The 16,593-nt window shown below is 31.5% G+C and overlaps 1 protein-coding gene across 1 annotated transcript in view; it reads right to left on the bottom strand.

The window, feature by feature from the left end:
• Positions 1-16,593, bottom strand: part of LOC145248803 (uncharacterized) — a 2,668,808-nt gene that overhangs the window by 2,436,597 nt on the left and 215,618 nt on the right. The window contains exon 2 of the mRNA XM_080110455.1: positions 7,053-7,137. The gene's annotated coding sequence lies outside the window, so the exon portion shown is untranslated. The remainder of the gene's footprint in view (positions 1-7,052; positions 7,138-16,593) is intronic.

Here is a 16,593-nt window from a genome sequence, read left to right as displayed (position 1 = left end):
GTACATTGTGGTTTAAACAATTGTTCTTTCAATGTAATCCCTGTCTTTTAAACCAGAAATACTTCAGCAGATTCTTAGAAAACTGAAATATGTCGCAATGAATAACATTCTGCGCCAGATAATTATATATAATTTATAAAAATATAAACGGCATATTTCAATATTTTACTAAATTGATCATTGCTGAATTAAATACTGTAATATATGTAATTTATTTATGTACGCTATTGTCTTGACTTCACTTACGTTGATACTGCTAATATTACTCCTTTTCTTCTGTCATATCTTCCTTAAATTTCGTAATCTGCTTTCCCAGCAAATTCTCGTCTCCCATGCCTTTTCTTCTATCATCCGAAACATTCAACATGTCAACAAGCAAGCAGGTGTTGATTAAGTATTTTGCTATAAAATTAATATATATGTGTGTGCGTGTGCTTTGGGGTAAAATATTCTTTTAAATGATATGTAACTTTCCATGCATACCCATCATTTTGTTTAGAAGCTCAATCTCTGTTAACAGGAAGAGCAGTGCGGTTATATTTAAAAAAAAATAATAGAAAAGATATGAATGTCCAATCTTCAAGCAGCTGTTAGACATTTATGAGCTATTATATCAAAAATATTTTAAAATACTTGTGTGGCCTACCACATAGTAAGCAATTATAAATATTAAATTTAATCATAATCTTATTGAAATAACGAATAGTATAAATTAGAGACTCGAGTAATAAATCATAGGTTTCGATAGTTTGGCAACGAAATATATATATATATATATATATATATATATATATATATATATATATATATATATGAAATAAAATGGAGGTGGAAGGACCTGGATACTCAACGTTTCGTCCGATTTATGCGGGCTTCTTCAAGAGGGATGGTCATTGATTGAGCTTCTAAACAAAATGATTGGTATGCATGGAAAGTTACATATCATTTAAAAGAATATTTTACCCCAAAGCACACGCACACACATATATATTAATTTTATAGCAAAATACTTAATCAACACCTGCTTGCTTGTTGACATGTTGAATGTTTCGGATGATAGAAGAAAAGGCATGGGAGACGAGAATTTGCTGGGAAAGCAGATTACGAAATTTAAGGAAGATATGACAGAAGAAAAGGAATAATATTAGCAGTATCAACGTAAGTGAAGTCAAGACAATAGCGTACATAAATAAATTACATATATTACAGTATTTAATTCGGCAATGACCAATCCCTCTTGAAGAAGCCCGCATAAATCGGGCGAAACGTTGAGTATCCAGGTCCTTCCACCTCCATTTTATTTCATATCGTCGGATTTAATCCAGCTCAACAATCATATATATATATATATATATATATATATATATATATATATATATACATATATATGCGTGTGTGTGTAATATATATGTATGTGTATGTATGTATGTATGTGTGTATGTGTATATATATCTGTGTATGTTTGTAAAGCTATATATTATGTGTATATGAGATGATGGTTATGTATGAATATTTAAAAATTAAAAATAAAAATACAGCTAAAATACAAGGGAACTAACTATTAAAATTCTTATTGAATTATTTCCCTTTTCACTGAGTCGAGTAAATAATTAGGTACGTAGAGTTATGTCTCCTAAAATACTTAATAGACTCTACCTTAGTATGTATAAACCTGATTAAAGTATATTAATTTATTTCTTATACAATTATTCTCTTTGTAGAATTAATAAAACTCGAACACTTTAACTCATACATTTAATAACATCTGTCAAATTTTACACTATGAACAAAGATGGCTGCCGAGACAAAGGCGATGTAGACTCGTCGGTGAACCTTTTCTCTTTTTCCTGGATTATATCTTTTTACTTAAACAAAGAATTTATTTATTTTTCTTAAGATTAAATGCACGAAAAGAGACACTATTTATATAACCGTTTGTTTGTGCGTAACGAAACAAATTCGTAAAACATGTACCCAAATTTTCGATCTTGGAATTTATATAATGTTTATATATATATATATATATATATATATATATATATATATATATATATATAAAGTTTTTCTAAATATTAAGTCTTTAGAATCGGGATTCTTTAGTGTTAGTTTCGATCCCTGGTAAATTCAGCTGTTCTACTGAGTAATACAAAATCAGTATACGTCTCAATACCTTGTATATTTAAATATATATATATATATATATATATATATATATATATATATATATATATATATATAGTAATTCCACATGAATGTTTGTTCTGAGGTTCTGGGTATCGTTAACGTAGATTATCAAATTAAAAAAAAAGAATTTGGAATATAAGATCTCTTGATTCGAGCAAATTTAAAGGTTTGATACATGAGTGCGTGTTCCAGAAAGGAAGTGAGATTATATGTGTGTGACGATTTTAGATCGCACACACGTAATGACACATAATATTCTCTAAGATTTTACACGTTCGAAAGTATCGGTTTTGAAGATGAACCTTATCATTTGTTGACAAAGTAGTGTTCGATCCGCCATTTTTAATCATATACTGACAGTTTCCCGACATTACCCAGAAAAGAGTGACCTCGTTTCGCAATACAAAATGCTTTGTGTTTAGAAATAATAATGAAGAGACATTTGCTACATGATTGAAAGTAGTCTTCTTTGTTTCTCTTCGAAATTACATTCGTTTTTTTCCTTGCTTTTGGTGTCAATATTTTTAGAAAAATCCGTCAGTTACACAAAGAGAACAAGATATGACTTACAGATTTATTTTCTTAAGAACGCAATAAGCATTAGCAAATCTACTTTTATTTAATTTTGCCAGGAACGTTATATCTTTTTTAAAATCTTTCCCTGAGACTTTTTATCGGGCCAAACGTCATTCTTATTTTTGACGCGATTTTATAAATTGCGATTCATTTAAAAAATAATAATACTAAAAGTATTTTGTCGTATGTCTCTCTCTATCTTTTCAGTTTTCCTGTGTTAAATCAGTTAAAGTGTTTCATTACTCTAAATACTTGTCGTATACACTAAAAGCAAATGCAATCAGATGTTGATATAAAATGTCTATAATGTAATTCAGAATTCATTCATTTTTGCACATTAATTATAATATCATATTTAACTGATTAAACTAACATGTGAGCGTTTATATCGCATTTATTTATATATGATTACAATAGCCTGTGTGTTATTGTTTTAATTTTTTCTGTGTTATACTTATATCCGAGGTGTTTAATTGTTAACGACTTCCATTTCATGTGACAAATAATTTTACCAAGAATTCTTAATAAGTTTTGGTTTCGGTTACAATTATAGCTGATGGAATTCAAGTCATTTATTTTTATAAATGATTTTACTAAGAATTCTTCAGAAGTTTTCGTTTCGGTTTCTGTTATGGCTAAAGATACTCAAGTTATATATATATATATATATATATATATATATATATATATATATATTCATAAGTTCGTATTTCCGTTTCGAGTCAAGCTGATGCACCCAAGTCATGTAGATATATTATTTTTATTTTTGAAATCTTAGCTTTAACATATATTTTAAAAATACGATAGAACATTAACTCTATAATAATATATACACAACATGCAATAATTAAATTACACATGTAAGCGTACTTTACGAAAGAGATACGCCAGGCGTTTGTGATAGCTTAGGTAAACACTTTTGCAGTTTTAACAAAAAGCTACAATAATGGTCAAGATCAAAGTGTAGTATCTGTTCTTCAGATGCTGCACTTCTATTTCTTGTTCACTTTCAGTGGAGGAGAAATCCTTCACGACTGAGACAATTTTTATTTTTGTACCTTTTCTCCACGTTAAAAAACGACCCTGGTGTCTAATTCTGTCCCGTGGGGAGGCATAGTAAATAGGTACAATAATATACCAGCGTCTCCATTTAAACTGAACATCTACAGGATGCCAACATCAATATATTACATATGAATTAGTCTACTGTGGAATTTTTACATGCGTCGTTTGTCTCAATTAAAACAATAGCTGGAGAAATAATATATAATAGTAGTTTAATAATGAAATAATTTCAAGAAAACAGTTTTGTTGTTTTTTATACCTCAAACAATACACGGTGCTGTTGAGAGAATATTTACTAGGATACTATGTACTGTGAAATAGTTGAGCAGCAATATATATGTTCGCATTGCACTTGAACTCTTACATGTCAGTCACGTTAGAGAAGCAAGAAACCAAAATCTAGCGGATCAAGCGAAGGAACTATTTCACTAGAAGCTCGTCTGGAATCTAGGGATCTCTACAGTGAGACTTTGCTACTTGACGAGTAACTAGGGGGTATTTACTTTGTGATGGTAGAAGGGTTTTTTTTTTACACAGTGATAACCACTTCTCAAGGCCGGGAAGCCACTAAGGGATAAGGGTTATTGCAAGTACATTACGTTAGTGTGGAGATTTGATGAAGTGGTTACTTAAGGGGGCGGTTCATTAGGAATTTGTTAACATTGTACTTGAAGACATCCAAGTTGTAGTCCGGTGGGAAGCAGACAGACGGAGCAGAGTTTCACAGACGTGCATTTCTAAGAAAGAAGCTTTGTTCATGGAATCCGCGTTTTGATTTAGCCACAGATATAGAGTGGGGGAAATTTTTCACAGTGGATTCAGCTAGACGGGTGTTTTTCGTGAAAGATTGGCGAGGGGGGACCAGAGATTGGAGTTCAGACGAGCACCTGTCATGAAAATAACGATAAAACAAGGGTAGGCTCGCAACGTCTCTTCTGTGGGAGAGAGGTTTCAGGGTAGAGAAAAGGGCTTCCCCCACTAAGCCACGAAGTCTATTTTGTACTCTGTCAAGGCAGGATAGGCTGTTTTTAGCAGCTCCTGCCCAGATATGGCAACAGTATTCCATCCTTTGAATTTCATCGTAGCACTTTCTAATAAAATATTTGTGAAATTGGCACAGGCGTGCAACAATTCCTCAATAGAACAAATGTTGGAGTTTAGTTTACAGTGCAAGCACTATTCCGTTTGCGACTTTTTTTTAACTATGTCTAAAAGGGAGATGCTATTAACAGATGCAACAGTCCAAATATTATAAAAATATTTTATGCATGAGCAAAGGGTGGATTGTACAGGATTCTTCATTTGTATAAACATTCCTAGCACAGTAAAGAGACCCCTCTTTTTTTGCAACAACCTTGGCAATGTGCTCGGTTCATTTATTTTAATTCATCGTCTCTGTAAACATAAAGCTGATCAGTGTGTAATGACGAATGTTCAGGTAAAGTATCATTTGCCATGGCTATCACTAGTTGCACTTATGATAGGAAATAAGTTTAATCTTAGCAGCATTGAATGTGACCAGCTATTTCTGTAACCGATCCACTACAGATGAAAGGTCTTTCTCTAAGATTTCAGCCATTTTACATCTTATTTCCACGCGCCCATTTTTAATACACAAATGTCACGATGTCAAGACAAAAATAGCTCAAACTGAATGCCGCTAAAAATTTGTAATACAATGTGAAAACGTATTCATTTAATAATTAATTACCACATAACAAGACCAGAAACCATTTAGGGATAATTCTTAACGAGGCAGCCAGTAACACACTCGCATTTTAATATATAGGAAAACAATCTCAGAGGTTCTAAAATCGTAGTGATATTATTCAATGGTGTGAAAAAAAGGTCAATATAAAATCACAAAGTTGTCTTATCCCAGGAAAAAGGAATTTTACATTAAAAACCTTAGGAAGTTCTACTAAGTACAAAGATATATTATAGCGTCATATACATGAAGTCTGAAATAAGAAATCGCGAAGAATAGAAAATTATTTTTTTTTTTTTACCTTTAAACTGAATTCATACTGATACATTTTCAGACTCCATTATTTACTCTAGCCTATGTGGACCAGATAATGTGAATATATAATTGTAGAAAGTGATAGCAAAATTAAACTCTAAAGACTAGGCAGCTATTGATCAAAATATTGTTGTCTGTGTTTAAAATTTTCGCCATTACCATAGCTACAGTAACAGAAATATATAATGCAGTCGTTATTACATGCAGAGTACAAAAGAAAACATCCCTGTTTTATGTTGATAAACCAGCACGGCAATGACACCTAATGCGATGGAGACACACAGTTGAAATCTCGTGTCTGTTAATACAGTTTTAAGAGTTAACATTTGCTTGTTGGTTACGTTAAGGTATAAAGCGTGCCATGTTAATGTAATGTTTATTTCAATGCAAAAAATGTTAATAACCTGAATAAGTTAGAATATTCTTCTAAGCTTCATAAATATATTTTCTCTTCTTTTTTTGGCACACCCGCATAATGTAACGTAGCTGTTATACTTTTATTCTAGTTTTATGTTTATGGTTTACGAAAAATTATAAAAGTAAACAAAAATATCCGAGTCAGCGTTTTTATTTTTTTAGCACAAACATTTATTACCGGTAATTTCGGCACACCTTAAAAATATTTCTGGCTGCTACCTGCGTACTTTAGCCTAGCACGCGATTCTCTCTCCTCCGACCGTAAGCTAGGCCCAGCCGGCACATTCGCGTCTTCGACTTCACACGTCCATACTCTTCGACGTCTACTTTGCCCTTGCCCCGAGATTTTGGTGTACATTTTCTCCTTTCTCCGTTCTTTTCACGCACATTTCCTAATTTGTATATTCACTTTTTTCGGTTACTGCTGCTGCTGTTAATCTCTTCGCAAGCCAGTCATCCTTTGCTGCTGCAGATACTCTCCCACGCACTCATATGCATTATGTTAAAATAATACTACACACACAATGTCCTCCACTCCGGCACATATCACGTTATAAATTACATCGGGGAAGTGAATGATTTAACATCTCTTGCTCTTATTATTATTTCTAAATTGAAACGTGACAGAATTTATGTAAATTAGACAGCACAAAAAAAGAAACATAAATAAAAGTGCTAAGGAATCGCTGGTAGCGTCGAACATGGCAGGCTTGAAAAATATGCGTTTGAATATAAATAATCGGAAATGGAATATAAAAAATAGAATTAAATCACGTATTTCTTTTACCTTTCTACTGGCGACAGCTATGACGTCACACCTCTAGAATTATCACTTTCAGATATGTGTGTAAATAAAGTTCTCATGAGTTCACCTGCAAAGAAAAGAACACAACAATAAAATATCTGAATTCCTTTAAGGGAAAAGAAATATGACATTACTTAGAAAAACACAAAAGCTACGATGGCAATAATAGAACACTATGGTTATGAGTTGTGCCTTCGTTTAAACGATATCTGTCCTCCTAAAATACGAGGTGCTGTCAATAATTTTCCAGACTTTTTTGTACAGGCATTTAAAGTTATTATAGATTTTTTGAAAATTCAGTATGTCATTGCTATACATCTTGTGACATGGCTGGCCCATTTTTGTGATTGCACGTTCAAATGAATCGCTACAGTAGGAATCGGAATACACCCTACTAAAGCCTGATTATCACAGCTATTTAATTTCAAAAATAGACGTGAAGACACTTTAGAAAATCGATGTGCAATAAAATTATGTTGTTATCTTTTTATAAAATGCCACAGAAACTTATCGTATGCTTCAGACTGCATTTTTCACTATATTCCATGCATCGAGCATCAGTTTTGAGTAGATATTAAAGGAAGACAGGGAATCTGTGAAGGATGATGAGAGCAGTGTAATTTGTAATGGAGGCAGAATAGCAGAGTTGATTGGCCAAATAAAGAATTTCATGGATAAAGACAGTCGTATGTCTATGGAGACAATAAGTGTACAGTTTAATCTAGTGTAGGAACTGTACACAACATTATACGCGAGGAACTGAAGATGCTGACTATTTGCACGAATGAATTCGTCCACAACTCCATCATTGTCACCCTCCGTATAGTCCAGACCGTGCTCCCTCTTACGTTTGCTTATTCTCTAAGCTCAAGGAAAACATGAGGGGCTTTCGTTAAGACAATTGAGGAGATGAAAAGGTCTACTATGAGGTGCGGTCTACACGTTCACACAAGAGGACTTCCATGGAGCTTTTCAGAAGTTCTTGCAAAGGTACAAGTGCATTGCGGCCGGAGGAGATTACTTCGAAGTGATCTAGATTTCTGTGTGTGTACTATCAGTAAATGTACCTATATGAAAAGTCTGGAAACTTATTGAAAACCCTTCGTACCCACAATTTAAATGACCTTCACACTTGAACATGAGAAATAAAAAAAATGTTTTTAATAGTGTGAACAGGATGAAAGTATTTTATCTTTTTACGTATAAAGCACGTCATCTTGTTGTTCTTTCGTAAGGGCAAGTAAACACTTGTGAGCTGGAGGGAATGTTTGTATTTGTCTTAATCTTGTGTGTGTGTATGGAAAATTATAGAGCTAGTTTAATGTGGTGTAAAGTTTAGAAATAAATGCATGACCAAAACAGTTTGCTTTTGTGAGAAGTTCTTGTTTGCTTCACAAATAATTCAGGCATAAGATCTAAAGTTGGCAGGACAATAATGATAGAACTTTTACTCAACTTGCTTCCCACAGACTTACTGCTTCATAAACAATCTCAACTAATCTTAGTAGCAACAAGATTATATGCGCTTATGCAGAGGTATGTAGATCCCCCCCCGAATCTAATCTAATACTTGAAGGGGGTTAACTATACTATAGTGTGGCTTTTGAAAACATTTCAGAGAAAAACATTATTACATATTTCGTGTCAGACCAACATTAGGATAAATTCCCAAATTGCAAAAAATGTCTCCATAAAAATAATTAAAAGTGAAAACAAACATTTCTCAAAGTTGCAATTTCACTGTAAATTAACCCTTCAGAAAATCGAAATCAAGGGGAGATAATCACTTTCAAGTCGCCCATCTTGCTTATTCTCTAGACGTTTATATTTCAGAAAATTTATTCTAACAAGTCTTCAACTGGACGATATTTTATGAATTTTGGAATTCATACAAATTTCCACATGCCATGTAAGTACGTAATAAAATTTTTCTCCTGAAATAGATTTGTTCGAAAATACACGATTATGTCGGACAACACATTGTGTTCGAACAGTTTGCCTTTTGAATTAATTGTATGCTTTTTTTTTATTGTACCAACATGCAATGAATGCAATGGAAACAAACATCTTGTTGCACTCATCCCAATTAGGATGGCTTTATAAATCACAGTTGGCCATTACATCACATTCATAATTTGTGTGGCAAATAATGTTCATAATAAAATGGCGCTAGCTGTTAAAATGACATGTCGAACAGTCGATTTAATTCCAAAAATTGTACGAAAGATAAATGAAGTGGATGTGTTATTCATTAACTTGCCACGAGATGGTTATTTGCTACTTTTTCTTTCATCCTCTACTTAATATCTTTCCAGAATTATTCTATTCAAAAATTCAACACATTTAACAATTGTTCGCTCGCAGTGGCGAGATCATTGACAGTGATGTTCATAAATAATTCGGCGTCAAAAATTGAACGGGATGTTTCCGGATTCCGCATGGCGAAATTGATGGCATATAAAAACAGCGTGAAAGATGAGAAATTATAGAATACAAAAAGAGTTTCAAATACGTTTAAAATAGTTCAATTTTATATATTGTTATTGAGAATAGACAAGGATTCGAGCCGTTTTACTTAAGAGAAAGAACAAAAACTAATGACGTTGTATCAGTATATTTATTCAGTAAAATGTGATTAGCTTTTGAAGAAATAATGTTTTATATTAGTAAAATTTTTCTAGAAAAATATATAAGCATCGAATATAAAACACATTATTCTCCCCGTAGTAGTAAGTACTTGGTAGAAGTTAGCTGCAAAAGCTACATTGATCTGCGTATAAATATTTAATCATCAGTGCGGTCGACAATTTCGCTTAATTATGACTTCTTAGGCTGTCATGGCTGACGGAAGAAGAACATGCTATTCAAGTCGATTAAGTATTGGGTTGGTTCGAAATTTAGTGCAAGTTTCGTCGGGGTAAGGCAAAAAAAAATACAATCCCGAATTTGACAGAACGTTTCGCGAGTTCAGTAATGGAAACCTGTCGAAGTATCATCGATGAGAAAGTAGTGACAATCACACGCGAGATGAGAAAAGTAGTCCGAAATTTCAAATTAGTAAAATAAATAAATCCTTATTTAAACAATTATAAACATCTTTAATATATGAACGCATTTGTGAAAAATTGTTCTTGATGAAATTGCAGTAGAGTTGTCATCATTACATATGTATCTGAAGACCCATAACGATAAGAGTAAGTTAAATATACTGCATTGAAAATAAAATTACAGTATATATATATATATATATATATATATATATATATATATATATATATATATATATATATGAATAAGAAAAATATCTGGATATATTATATACAATAAAGTAATCGATATGGGATTAACTTTATATTAATAAATTAAAACTTTGTATGAATTAGACTAATATTCAAGCGTTTTTTAAAGATTGGCTTGCTTGTATATAATTATATATATATATATATATATATATATATATATATATACATATATATATATATATATATATATATATACATACATATCTATCTATGTATATGTATTAGAAATAACAGACATATCAATAAAATTATTGCTAAACGAAAATAATAAATGGTGTCACTGCAAGTTAAAATCAACTGCAGGCAATAAAAAGTACGCAATTTTACCGATTTAAATGATGATAATTCATATAAGATCGTGGGAGATCTGTTGGCCATCATTCATTCTTTGACGACCTTATATATATATATATATATATATATATATATATATATATATTGTGAAAGACTTCCAAAAAGCTGTTGATGGCAACAAAAAGTGTATTTCATTTTACGTTACATTTTTTTCCATGTCCAGTCGACAATTTTAAACATTATATCGTTTGAAACATTTCAAAACCCAGCATTTCTTCAGACTTTATGAATAAAAACACTTTTGGAAATAGAGCATTTTTGAAGAGAAAGAAAAAAGAAAAAAAAAGGAAAAATTCCCTTAACGGGAAAAGCATGTTAGAAACATTTACCTTTGCGGTAACTACGGAAAAACCTATTTAAATATCAATATATCGCCTAATTTTCGTATCCATATTTAAGAACAGAGTCATGCGAAGTTTCCACAGAAAACTCTAAGCCATTTAAATTTTTTTATACATCCCATTCGTTGACTTCCTAAATTAGATCTCGCTGTTTCTTTATTTCCCAATAATTACTTTTTTATAAAAATAACTTTTTAATGTTTATTTCTATATTTATAATATATAACAACCTTGCAATAACGTTACGGTTAATTTTAATTTTGTATTAGTGGTAAGTAATGTTTACAGATTATCGTTATTTTAGTACTTAGATTAAGACCATTTTAGGTTTAAAGTTTAACTGAATATGAGAATAATAAAAAGGTCGTATTATATATATAAATCCGTGTACAACATTTCAAGTAAGGTACTCTAATCTATTTATTATTATTTAATGTTTTAAAATTCATTGTCATTTTACTTGAATATGTTTTCATATCGTTACTAAAGACAATTATAAAGGGAGATAATCAAATCATATTGTTAATTGCTACTTGTTAATTCTGTTGTAAACTTGGTTGATTTTATTTCTTATAACAGCTAAAAGGAGATTCAGGGCATTTGATGTTTTCGGTCTATTGATTACTAGACGACGTCTATGATTTCATAATTAATTTAGTCAGACAGATCCAGAACGCGTTACGATGGCTTATTTAACAAATTAAGGATATAAATTATGTTTTTAATCTTAAAATAATTGTTTTTTACCCATGGGTTTAACCCACATCTGTTATTAATCACTTATGCTGCTCATGTCATATTATTCGTGTGTTGTATTCTTGGGTATCTAAATAAAATAGTATATATCCTCTCATTATTATTCTGACAGCAAAACCAACCAATAGCTACAAATGTGCTTCACTCCAGTGAGAGGATGTCTACTCCTGTCTTTATGGGTAAAGACATTTAGAACAAGGAGTAAAGTGAATAAGTAAACCAGCATAGATTCTACCAACTTAAGATGTCAGATAACAAAATCAATTAAATTAATTTTCTGGCGAAGAAGCTATTGGAGTAGAAGGCTTTCTTACATCTAGGGATCTCTAGTGTGTGTGGGGGATCTTGCTGCTTGTCGGATTTGTTAGGGGTATTTACATCGAGGAGGTAAAAGAGCTTGTAATTAGTCGGAGTATTCAACATTAAAATACTTATAGAACAGACGAAGGGATGCAACACTTTTTCGAGAGGACATAGGTTGAAGATTATTTGACAGTTCAGGATCCATCAGGGTAGCGACTCTCTTTTGAACCAGGTTCACGGGCTAGACTCGTAGCAGATGCACCAACCGAAATAAGACAATAGCACGCTATACGTGGCCTTATAGAGGTAGAGGATACTTTCAGGCGTAATGCTAGCAGGCCGCACGGTATTGCCCGGCTATAATATACGCTTAAATATGATATATTTTATTAATGCAAATTCTGTATTTATTATTATATTATATTGATCACATATAGAGTAATGATTTAAAAAGTTGAAAATAAAATAACTGGTAAGCCACCACCGAGAATCGAAACGAAAACTTTGAGCTTATGATTTAATTCTTCCTTTGATCTTAATGCCATAGCTATGAAGATACGTTTGTTGCAAGGCAACATGAAGCCATAGCTATTGCAGTACGCATGCATATTCGTAATGACGTCGTTCGACCTTCACCTGACAAATATCATTTCGTTTATATTCACATCTTTGCACTGATTAGTCGCGGATAGAACCCAAATATAATTTTCGAATGGGTTCGAATACCCTATATATGAAGTTCAGGTCTGTAGACAAAAACTGACGGAGGGGTTTACTAGGAATTTTTTTTCACAAATATATATACGCATACATAAATATATATTGAAATACTTTTGTGTTTACTGTAACATTTTATGCAAATATTATCAAGGTATAAATCATGTCGGACATCTGCATAAATATAATGATAGTTAATTAAAGATGATCATCTCCTAAGAATACAGAAGAAAACTAATAGAGAATTAATTAACATGAAAGTTTAAAAGAATATGCAAATTAGATATTTTGAAAATGAAACCAACTCCACGACTCAAATATAACAAATTGATATTTTCTTTTTACATAAATAGAAAAAGAGGTTACTTTTAAAATGAATATTAATACTAAAAAAATGATATATATATATACATATATATATATATATATATACATATATTGTTCCTGTGTCAATCTGTATTTAAGTTTGTTGTCTATGTACTCCCTAACAGCTGGACCAATATATTATAAATTTCACACACAGACTCTATTTACTTGCGTATAAAATCAACAGTAAGGTGCTTTGATAAGAAAGGGGCACATCCAAAATATATGTTCATGTTTAGAGCACACTTTTTCATTTGATATTTTACTCCAAATTATATAAGAATGTTTTTATAAAATCAACAATCCTTGTAGACTAAAGTATATTGTGAACTAAAGTGAAGATAGACATGTTAATATCCTCCCGGTTCTACTAATCGAGCTGGAAATCAATGGATTTGATTGATAAATGGGCACTTGCACCAAACCCGATGAAAATACAAGAATTGGAATTGTAGATAATTATTTGATCTTCATTAATCTCGGGCAACGCTGGTTTCCCTGCTAGTCGCTTTCTCTCTCCTTATATATATATATATATATATATATATATATATATATATATATAAATCAATGAAGAAAAGGTAATAAAATAAGTAACCAATGAAGAGAAAAAAAATTTTTTATAACTTATTCAAAACTAACAAGGAATCCTGAATCAGCCAGTTTCCACCAGAAGTTAAGAATGTTATTCGGAAGTTGGAAGGATCGAAATAAGAATAATTAGACAAAAAACATCTATTTTATTTTACGAAATATGCCATATATATATATATATATATATATATATATATATATATATATATAAATATATATATATATATACATATAAATATATATATATATATTTCCCTACTTTTGTATATATGTTTTATGTACTTGAAAAAATATATCCCAAAAACAATTTTTGTGCGCTAATTTATATAACATGCCAGCTGAAATTAAAAAGACCGCTCGGCGAATGGAAATATATCTCGAAACATCGGAAAAAAAGAATACCTCTGTCGTGTTAAATCAGACGGGCTTGAATATATATATATATATATATATATATAAATATATATATATATAAATATATATATATATATATATATATATATATATATATACATATAAACGTGTGTGTGTGTGTGTGCAAGGAAAATTAATATATACCAAAATGGAAAGAGGAGGAGGGAGGATGTGTGTGAAAGATGAGAGAAACAGAGACAAAACATTAAATGAACTGAGAATACGCACGATGGTAAGCGCAGCGGAAGTGGCCATAGCGGTGTCCAATGACAGACAACAGCGTAGTTAATAACCACCTTCATAGAACCGGAAATTGCTGTAGAAGACAATTCCCGCATATTACGTTTGAATTATTTGATTGCACGGCGAGAGACCCTGCCTGCTTTTCGACCAATCATTGTTCTCCACCCATCTGCTTTCAACTCACTCACCACTCGTAGACAACCTCTCTCTTATACCGAACCGTTTTAGACCGAGCCAACAACCAAAAGCTATATGCGCAGTTGGACTGTCAAAGGTTTTTTTTTAATTAGTATGGAAGGAAGCACTGATATAATTAATCATCCTGTTTGAATAGCTGGGATTATTTAATTTTATTTATTTCTCTAGTGTGAAAAGCGCTAACGGTCTCAGCCTTTGAAGATGTCTAACTGTCGCATTATATCCGGTGTTGTACAGTTCGCTAAATGAAAAATTTGCTGCAGTAAAAATGATTCTGCCGAAACTAGAAATGCTGGTGTTTTTTTAGCTTATATGTTTGTAGTAAAATTTCAACATCCTCCGCGGTTAGATTAATCAGCGGTAAATTATGGTTGTGCATGGGCGACCGGAGCGCGTTTTGCCATGAAACGCTCGTTTCAATAGCCTCTTATACTTTTTCCATTGAAAAATCTTAAGAGCTACAGAGACAGGAGATTTACCATAAAAACGAGCGACCTTTTTTGTTTCAAAATTATTTTTCTACAAATCTAATGTAAAACATGTTTTCATTAATCGTCATCATGTAGTATTCCACCTGCCTCTCTATCCTTAGTGAATAGTGACGAAGGTCGATCGTAAAGTAAAGCCTCCTCATTTTTTAACTCAACAGGATTGGTACCATAACCCGAGCGACTCTTTTTGGCCAAGAATTTATTTTTCTACATCATCAATGAACTTTCCCCGGGAAATCAATGAGGCATCTCTGCTATTGACGCACGTCAATGAGAACGGTTGTTTCTTAGAGTCTCACACACTCAATGTCTGCAGCAGAGATAAAAATTCAAGTTCATGAATACTTTAGGTTATTTTCTATTACAAATAAATCTGCACTCATCTATGATCCATTCGGATAGAATAAAAATAGGAGGCATGTCTTTTGGAATCCTCTTATTTAAATACTATATATATATATATATATATATATATATTTACTCGGGTTTTTTTATTCAAAAGTAATGAACTAATGACTTCAACGAGGTTGTTAGATAGTGCTCAATAAAAAGAGCTGATAATACTTGTTTATTGTTATATAAACATGGTCACATCCTGCTGCTACAAATAGCCACTTGTTTCAATCAAACAACAGATATCATCACGGAAGTGTTTGAATATATGGATAAGTGGTAAGTGTTAGTTTTACTCATAAAGAACTGCTTTAAAGCTAAACCGCTCACTCATTGAGCGACCAAATTTTAAATAACTTTTTACAGATCATAGATCACCTTCTCAGCTATAGTAAAAAAAATATCAATTTTCGTTCGGTGAAACAAAAGCAAGTAAAATAACTGTGTAAATGAATTCTACGAATCTGTAAGAATGTGACGATTATTTTTTTATCGGCTTTTGGTTACCATAGGAACAAATCTGTTATGCCATTTCAAATTGGCTGGGAACGGCAGAGATGATGACGCAGCAGGATATAAAAATAACTGTCGCTAATAATTCGCAGGAACAAGTGAAACACAAAGAAAATGCTGTAATATTTTAAAACATAAATTGATTATATTTTTTAACAAGAATGTCTTGTGTTTTCCTTTTCCAGTTTTAACAACTAATCACTTTACTTTTCTATGTTTTACTCTTAACCATATCACATTTCATGCGCGCGTTTATCCATGTAATATATATATATATATATATATATATTCCTTTATTTTTCATAGATACCATCATTGATTGCATTAAATGATAATATAATATTGTATTAAATATATATTTTTTATATAGTAAGGAAACATCCTTATGAACAATATTTAAAGTAAGAATTTATTACAATCTGTGTGCACTTTTCATTACATTTGCTTGTGTCTATTATTTTAGGTTTTCATAGAAATATATGATATTGGTATTCACTCCTTTTATAGATTGTATGTCAACTCATATATATTGTATTTT

The sequence above is a fragment of the Euprymna scolopes genome, chromosome 27, assembly GCF_053919585.1.
Source record: "Euprymna scolopes isolate OS-2025 chromosome 27, ASM5391958v1, whole genome shotgun sequence".
In the NCBI taxonomy this organism is placed as follows: Eukaryota; Metazoa; Mollusca; class Cephalopoda; order Sepiida; family Sepiolidae; genus Euprymna; species Euprymna scolopes.
This window is presented reverse-complemented; position numbering and strand designations above follow the sequence as displayed.